Here is an 8,945-nt window from a genome sequence, read left to right as displayed (position 1 = left end):
ATAGAGTTGATTGTCATCAGCATAGCAGTGATATGAAAAGCCATGTTTCTGAATGACAGAACCTAATGATGCCATGTAGACAGAAAAGAGAAGTGGTCCAAGAACTGAGCCCTGAGGCACCCCAGTAGTTAGATGTAGCGACTTGGACACCTCACCTCTCCAAGATACCTTGAAGGACTTATCTGAGAGGTAAGACTCAAACCATGGAGTGCGGTTCCTGAGATGCCCTTTGCCAAAACAGGAGGATCTGGTGGTTAACCGTGTCAAAAGCAGCGGACAGATCCAGCAACATAAGTATAGAAGATTTAGAATCCGCTCTTGGTGGTCTTAGGCAAGGCAACTGAGAGCAAGGCAGTCTCGGTTGAATGTCCACTTCTGAAACCAGACTGGTTGCTGTCGAGGTGGTTGTTCTGTGTGAGAAAGGCAGTGGAGTGCGGTTCCTGAGATGCCCTTTGCCAAAACAGGAGGATCTGGTGGTTAACCGTGTCAAAAGCAGCGGACAGATCCAGCAACATAAGTATAGAAGATTTAGAATCCGCTCTTGGTGGTCTTAGGCAAGGCAACTGAGAGCAAGGCAGTCTCGGTTGAATGTCCACTTCTGAAACCAGACTGGTTGCTGTCGAGGTGGTTGTTCTGTGTGAGAAAGGCAGAGACTTGGTTGAACACAGCCTGTTCAAGTGTTTTTGCAATGAAAGGAAGAAGGAAAAAATTTGTTTTTGCAATGAAAGGAAGATTGTAAATATTTTACAATCCCACAACTGTGATTTTATGAATTCCTAGAAATTAACATAAAATATCAAAATTAAACAAAATGTATCAAATAAATAAACTTTGGGTAACAGGCCTGTTAATTTAGTGTAATTTATTAGTGTAACTCTCATTTATAGTTACCTATATAAAAAATATAAAGTTTATAATATTTTATAATAAATATTATATATTTAATGAAGTTATTTTCATGCTAACTTTGGTAACAGAGTTGATGAATGCACTCAATACTACACAAATGTTTGTATGCAATTGTCTACCTCTTGTTATTACATCAGGGTTTACTCTCTTTGATTATTTATGATTTACTGAAAATTAAAGCTTTTTACATTCATTTTAGACTTCATCAAAGAGAAGGAGGAGACTGAAGACCTGAGTGAAGCAGAGGAGAAACCTCATCATGTCAAATCTTTGAGTCACTCACAGACTGAGAAATTTTTTTCCCTGAAAAGAAGATCCAAAAAATCTTTCACCTGCCTTCAGTGTGGGAAAAGTTTCAGACATAAAAGAAACCTTAGTGAACACATGAATATTCACGCTGGAGAGAAACCACACACATGTGATCAATGTGGAAAGAAATTCAGACATAAAAGAAACATTAATGAACACATGCAAATTCACACTGGAGAGAAACCACACACATGTGATCAATGTGGAAAGAGTTTCAGACATAAAAGAAACCTTAATGAACACATGAAAATTCACACTGGAGAGAAACCACACACATGTGATCAATGTGGAAAGAGTTTCAGACATAAAAGAAACCTTAATGAACACATGAAAATTCACACTGGAGAGAAACCACACACATGTGATCAATGTGGAAAGCGTTTCAGACATAAAGGACACCTTAATGATCACATGAAAATCCACACTGGGGAAAAGCCACACACCTGTGATCAGTGTGGGAAGAGTTTTGCACATTTAAGTTCTTTTAAATCACATCTGAATTCTCATTCTGGAGAAAGACAATATAAGTGTGATCAGTGTGGTAAAAACTTTTCTCTGGCAAATTCCCTGAAGCACCACTTGAAAGTTCATTTAAAGGAGAAGCCTCATGTGTGCTCTTTGTGTGGAAAGAGTTTTAGTCAGCTGAGTTATTTAAGAAAACACCAGCAAAGACACAGCAATGTGAAGGATCTTAATGTGCTTTGATTGTGGGAATACCTTTATTACAAGTGATGAACTGAAACAGCACCAGAGATTTAACACTGTGACAAGAGATTCATTTGGTCAGAGGCCCCTAGGCTGCTCTTTGTGTGAGGCCCCCCTTAATCATTATGCTTTACTGGAGAAATTCATTTAGTGCCATTACATAGTCCACGCAAATAGTAAGTTGAACTGGCATGCACACTCACATTGAGACAGCCAATCTGACAGTGTTTCCTTTACATTCCCAGTGTCCCCACAGGATTTTGTGGGTGCACATTGGTTGCTCTAGGGGGTTCCAGGGGTATGCCCCCCATAAGAAAATTGTGTTTTCGAGGCGAGATTTTTACACATTTAAAAAAATTCTCAATGACCAAATAGGCTACATGACTGTAAAAATAGTCTGCAGGTGCATTTTGAATTGTTTTAACTAATCATCTGGTAATAAATGTCATTTCAGTTCTACTTTCTGAGTATGAATTATCATATGCAGTAAAATACAACAACATGTACATGTACAACACTATGATTTCATTTGAGTCTCTTCAGACCTTAAAACTGTACATGAATTATGAGCTTCTACAACTGCTGACCTCCTAACTGAACTCCTTTTCACAAATTGAACATAGAAATAAAAACAGTATAAATAACCAAAAATAAACAACACAGTTCGTTCTTAGCTGTATTAAGTGCAAACAATAAGTGCAGCCATAATCAAATAGGCTACTCTCTCAATATTCTATAGACAGCTGCACAACCTATTACATTTACATTTACATTTAGTCATTTAGCAGACGCTTTTATCCAAAGCGACTTACAATTGGGGGATACATAAAGCGATTCTTCTTAAAGAGGCAAACAGACACAGGAAGTGGTTGTAATACCAAGTTCTTAGACATTGTTCAAATAAGCTAGAAAGAGAAGGAATAAATAGAGAGATTTTTTTAAAATTTTTTATGAAGAAGTCAAGTAGCTTCGAAAGAGATGAGTTTTCAGCTGTCGCTTGAAAATTGTCAGGGATTCAGCATTCCGGATAGGGGTGGGAAGATCGTTCCACCAGCCAGGAGTGGTGAACGAGAATGTTCTGGAAAGTGATTTTGAGCCTCTCTGTGATGGTACCACGAGGCGTCGCTCACTAGCGGATCTCAGACTTCTGAAGGGGATGTAGATTCGTAGTAGTGAGTGGAAGTAGGCGGGTGCTGAGTCTGTGGCTGTTCTATATGCAAGCATCAATGTCTTGAACTTGATTCGAGCCGCAACCGGTAGCCAGTGCAAAGAGATAAAGAGAGGTGCAACATGGGCTCTTTTGGGCTCCTTGAAGACCAGTCGTACCGCTGCATTCTGAATCATTTGTAGAGGTTTGATTGTGATTGATGGGAGTCCAGCCAGAAGAGCATTAATTAATAATTACTATTATACATACGAATAACAGCCTATATACGTTATGTAGCCTAATTTGCTCGCATCAGGGAGTCACTCTCAAAATGTGGGCTATTAGAATCGCTTTTGAATGTGCGTGTGCGTTTTACTTTCGATTTCGATTTAAATCGAACTTTTTTTTGACGGGTTATAGCGGACCTTTGAGTTTCAGAGTGTATTTGAAAAAGTTTTTTCTCAAATAAAACTAGGAAATATTTAAGTTTTCTCTCAGAGCAGCTCTGCTGATGTTCATGTTTATGTAGACGCTGAAAACACCAGTGTCATGTACTTCAGTGTGTAGTAGACAAACAGCAAACATCGCCACTCAGAGACATGCAGAAACGAGCAATTATTTATATAGCAATCTCTTCGCGATTTAATATTCACAGACGCATATTATATCTATTTTTGATTTATCCATCCATCAGATTGCGCATTTTACGCGACATCCTCGTTATACTGTAAATTCCATGTTCATGACTACACCGGGATTCCCTCTGCATCACGGAAATCATATGTGCCTTTATTTATATATATTTTTTAAATGCGACACACCTTTATCTGCACGGAGGGATGGTGAATATAGCGAAGATGTTGGATGTACTGCCTGCTTTTGCAGCTACTTTGCGTCCACATTCTTTGCAAATTGAATCCGTCCTCAAGTACAACCCCGCGGTCGTTTTTTTTTTAAATATCTAAACTGAAGATTTTTTAACTTTTTTTGGGTGGGGATGGAGATTAGATATAATCTCTGTCCCTGTCATGTTCTCCTCTGCACGTGCGTGTAAGCAGCCAAGTAATGCAGAGTGAAGCTGCCGAGCAGAAATAAATTGCATGTGCACTGGTGAGATTTTTTTTTCCATTCATTTAAAAAAAAAAACATAGATGTGCAAATGTTCATGGTATGATAACCGTGCACGTTCTAACCGTGATAAACCGTCAATCGTTACAAACCAAAGATTTTTGTAAGAAAAATATCCATATTTATAAGGTAATAATCACTTTTCGCACGTCTTATTATGGATGGATGTGCTTTATTGGACTTGTTTTGGACTGTTGACAAGAAACATCAGCCCATTGCCATAATAGAGTTTGGAAGTACGGTAAGTACCAGGATAATTTTTAATATAACTCCGATTGGATTCGTCTGAAATTCTTTGCCAATAATAATAATAATAACAATGGCTGCAACCATTATAGTACTTACGGTAGTTCTGTTTGGTAGGGTAAGTACGGTAGTTTCCAGCCTCACGTCCTTTATGGATGGCATGGCATTAGCTTTGGAGTGATGGCGGCGTGTCTGCTGAATAGAAAATGCCAGGTGGCTGTGATTTCTTAATCTAAGGTAAATACCCGTTTTATTGGTTATGTTGGCTGTAACTCTTTTTAAATGCGTGACATTTTGTAATCACGAGCGATAAAATATTTTGTGCAGACGGCAATGATGGTTTGTGCCAGAGTTGAAAAACTGTTGTCTGCTGCTATGTGATTGAAGTGTATGCGTGTTTTATATTGTGCTGTATTTATTGAAATGTGTATTTTTGTATTTATAGGTGTTATTAGATGTGTTATAATATTGAGCACAATAATGAGGGTGTTTTGAAATAAGACAAGCAGTTTATAGTGCTTAAATATACACTTGAAGACTGCTACGTTATATTTAGCCTATCACCTACTATAGATAAATGTGAATTAAGTTTGACATTGGAAACATTAAAATATCACTTTGTCATGCTCTTTTAATTGCCTTAACAACGTGTAACTAATTGTATTACTATGAATGTAGTCACTATAAAGTTGAACTATGGACCTATTATGTTGCATGGTAGTTATATAATTATTATTTGTTTTAATATATTATTGATAATCTCAGATTGTTAGAAAAATGTCAAAGCAGTTTTATAGTCTTTCAGCATCTAAGACTCAAATAATGGGCTTACTACAAACCAGTGGCGGCTCGTGGGTTTTAAAATAGGAGGCGGCACACTAATTGTATTGGTCTGGGATCCCTGCCGATTATTATTATTATTATTTGCTTAACCACTTTAAAATTGCTTTTTGGTTGCTTTTAGTCATAAAACGTAAAGAAAAGACACGCATTCAACAAGATAATATAATATAATTTCACTTACCTGGCCTATCACTTGAAGCAAACATCCATCCCTTCTTAAAAGTCTGTGTTAAAAGAGAGCTTCCTGTTGTGCCATTTAATTAAGCCCCGACTGCTGTAGCCTGTGTCCAGTTAGGCATGTTTTCCCTTTTTTTAATTTGTATATATTATGTACTGTTTGAATGACAGCTTGGTAAATCTGTTGGCGATCAAATATTCAATATCGCTACTCATCATAAGTACTTGGTACATTATCAGCGCAGCGGGAGACGTTCAAACTAATAGCACATAATGTACATCTCTTTGATGATTGGTTGATATCAGAAGGTTTTATTTATATTTATTTTATATGTGGTTCACAAATTTTTTGCAACCATGTTATTAAACTTTTAAACATCTTACACCTCAGGACTTGTAAATATTTTACAATCACACAACTGTCATTTTATTAATTTCTAGAAATGAACATAAAATATCAAAATAAAACAATGTATCAAATAAATAAACTTTGCTAGAATGGGTAACAGGCCTGCAAATTTAGTGTAAATGAACCAAATTCTCATTTGTAGTTACTGGTGAACTTGGTTGGTTTTTGTTAGTTAGTTAGTTTTTTTTATTTTTTATTATTATTATAAGAAAGATATTTAATTGTTATTTTTTCATGGTAACAGAATTGATAAATGCACTCAATAATACTATACAAATGTTTGTATACAGTTGTTTGTATGTTGTTGTTTTTTTATTACATCAGGGTTCACTTTTATGTCCTTTCCCTTCATATTTCTCTCTTTGGTTATTTATGATTTACTGAAAATGAAAGCTATTCACTGTCATTTTAGACTTGATCAAAGAGAAGGAGGAGACTGAAGACCTGAGTGAAGCAGATGAGAAACATGTCAAATCTTTGAGTCACTCACAGACTGAGAACATTTTTTCCCTAAAAAGATCCAAAAAATCTTTAACCTGCCTTCAGTGTGGGAAGAGTTTCACACGTAAAGGAAACCTTAATGAACACATGAATATTCACACTGGAGAGAAGCCTCACGCATGTGATCAGTGTGGGATGAGTTTCAGACATAAAAGAAACCTTAATGATCACATGAAAATTCACACTGGAGAAAAGCTGCACACATGTGATCAGTGCGGGAAGAGTTTTACACGTTCTAGGTCTTTTAAATTACATGTGCTCTCTCATTCTGGAGAAAGACCATATAACTGTGATCAGTGTGGTAAAAACTTTTCTTGGGCAAAATCCCTGAAGAACCACCTGAAAGTTCATTCAGAGGTGAAGCCTCACCTGTGTTCTTTGTGTGGAAAGAGTTTTAGTCAGCTGGGTCTTTTAACACAACACCAGAAAAGACACAGCGGTGTGAAGAATCATTTGTGCTTTTATTGTGGGAAGACCTTTATTACAGCTGATGAATTGAAACAGCACCAGAGGATCCACACTGGATTAAAACCTTACAAGTGTTCACACTGTGACAAGAGCTTCAATCATCCAGGAAGCTTGAAAGCACACGAGAGAATCCACACGGGAGAGAAGCCGTATCACTGCCATCCATGTGGGAAAAGTTTCACTCATTGTAGTTCTCTGCTGAGTCATAAAAAAAACAAATGTCTGAAATAAAATCTGAATTTATGTAAAGATCCAGCTCTTGCAAGTGCAATGCTGCATCTTCACCAAATGTGACCCAGTCATTTTGCTTTTATTAATTTAGTAATCATTGTGGTTTTTTATATATTTTTTGTATTATATACAATAGTTATGTTGCATTATGAAGGAATTATTATTATTATTATTATTTAATATACAAGTACATGTTCCTGTGCTTGTATGTTTATTTTGGGAAGCTGAAAAAGAGTAACACTTTTTAGTGGGACATGTATCTGGTATTTATTTTTAATTGTCTTCACTGTTGTGCTTAGAAGATCTAGTTACTCCACCGCTTATGACATATTTACTAAATGTGGATGTCATAAACAATCATGTAGCAACTGCAGCCTATTTTTTTCTTTTTCTCTATCAAGATGCTTTGGCTATCTTGTAATTCAATAAAGAGAGATACCTACCTTTAAAAACAAACAAAAAAAATTATATATATTATATACAGGTGCATCTAAAAATGTTTTTGTAATTTAATTCAAAGAAGCAAACTTTCTTCTCTTGATGCGCTGACTCTGGCTTCAGTCCACTCCTTGTGAAGCTCTCCCAAGTTCTTGAATCAGCCTTTCCTGACAATCTTCCCAAGGATGCGGGCATCCCTGTTGCTTGTGCACCTTTTCCTACCACACTTTATCCTTCCAGTCAACTTTCAACGAATATATTTCGATACAGCACTCTGTGAACAGCCAGCCCTTTCAGCGATGACCTTCTGTGGCATACTCTCCTTCTGGAGGGTGTCGATGGTCTTCTTCTGGACAACTGTCCAGTCAGTCAGTAGTCTTCCCCATAATTCTGGTTGCATGTTCTAAACTAGCCCAGGAGGTACCCAGTATTTATACTCAAAATTAATCAAACTAATCAAGCTCAAAATGGAATATTCAAATTTTTTGAGATACTGAATTTTTTACTTTTCTAAGCTGAGAGTCGTAACCATTAGAATTTTTAAACAAACAAAAAAACAACTCTTAAAATATTTCATTTTGTGTGCAATGAATCTAGAATATAAGAAAGTTTGCTTTTCCATGATATTCTAATTTTTTTTTTAGATGCACATGTATTTCCCTGAAGGTATGTTACTGTTTTCGCCTCATTCATTATTCTGATGTCTTCAGATCACCTGTAAACTGCCACCTGAAGCTCATTTCAATGGTGTCAACAGACTGAGACAAACTACACCATTATCTTAAATGTCTTAACTGATGTTTCATGTAAAATAACCAAAAAAACATTGAACAAAAACTCATTAAATTTAGTTCAATCTTTAAATAAAGTTAAATGAAGTTGAAGAACTCAATTGGAGTGTTTTATATTTTTTTGCATACAAATGTTTACACATTTCTGAATTTGTATGTTCCTGTTTTTATCCTGACATTTTTATTTTAATGTTTTTTCATTATGGTATTATATATTTATATATTTTGCTATTGTATTATGGAGTGACACTTTCATAAACTTTTCTATACTGCTCTGATTATATAATGGTAAATATTACAATATCATAGCACAACAACAGTGATCAGCAATAATGATAAGCCGAATACTCACAATAAAAATAATAAGGTCATATAGATCATAACACCGTCTCGGAGGTAAGAAGTGGATTATCCTTCACCTGAAATGTTTGTCTTTTCATCCTGAAATGCGAGGCAAATGTTGGATCACAATAATTAGGAACCACAGTTTCCACAAATCCCATCACTCGATTGAGATGTTCTCTTTTATTCTGGAGGGCAAGGGCAGTGACTGTACCATCGAGTGTATTTTGCAGTATTAAACACGTATTTATACCGATTTCATCAGGCTCCGAAAATTCTTCAAAAAAGAACACAAAGAATG

At 36.1% G+C, this 8,945-nt stretch overlaps 1 pseudogene; it reads left to right on the top strand.

Moving 5' to 3' along the window:
• Window positions 1-7,136, top strand: part of LOC107586971 (zinc finger protein 208-like) — a 38,859-nt pseudogene extending 31,723 nt beyond the window's left edge.
• Window positions 7,137-8,945: the final 1,809 nt, after the last annotated feature.

This window comes from Sinocyclocheilus grahami, unplaced genomic scaffold, assembly GCF_001515645.1.
Source record: "Sinocyclocheilus grahami isolate Dianchi unplaced genomic scaffold, SAMN03320097.WGS_v1.1 scaffold87.1, whole genome shotgun sequence".
In the NCBI taxonomy this organism is placed as follows: Eukaryota; Metazoa; Chordata; class Actinopteri; order Cypriniformes; family Cyprinidae; genus Sinocyclocheilus; species Sinocyclocheilus grahami.
Note: the sequence above shows the minus strand (reverse complement) of the source record. Positions and strands in the feature narration are given on the sequence as shown.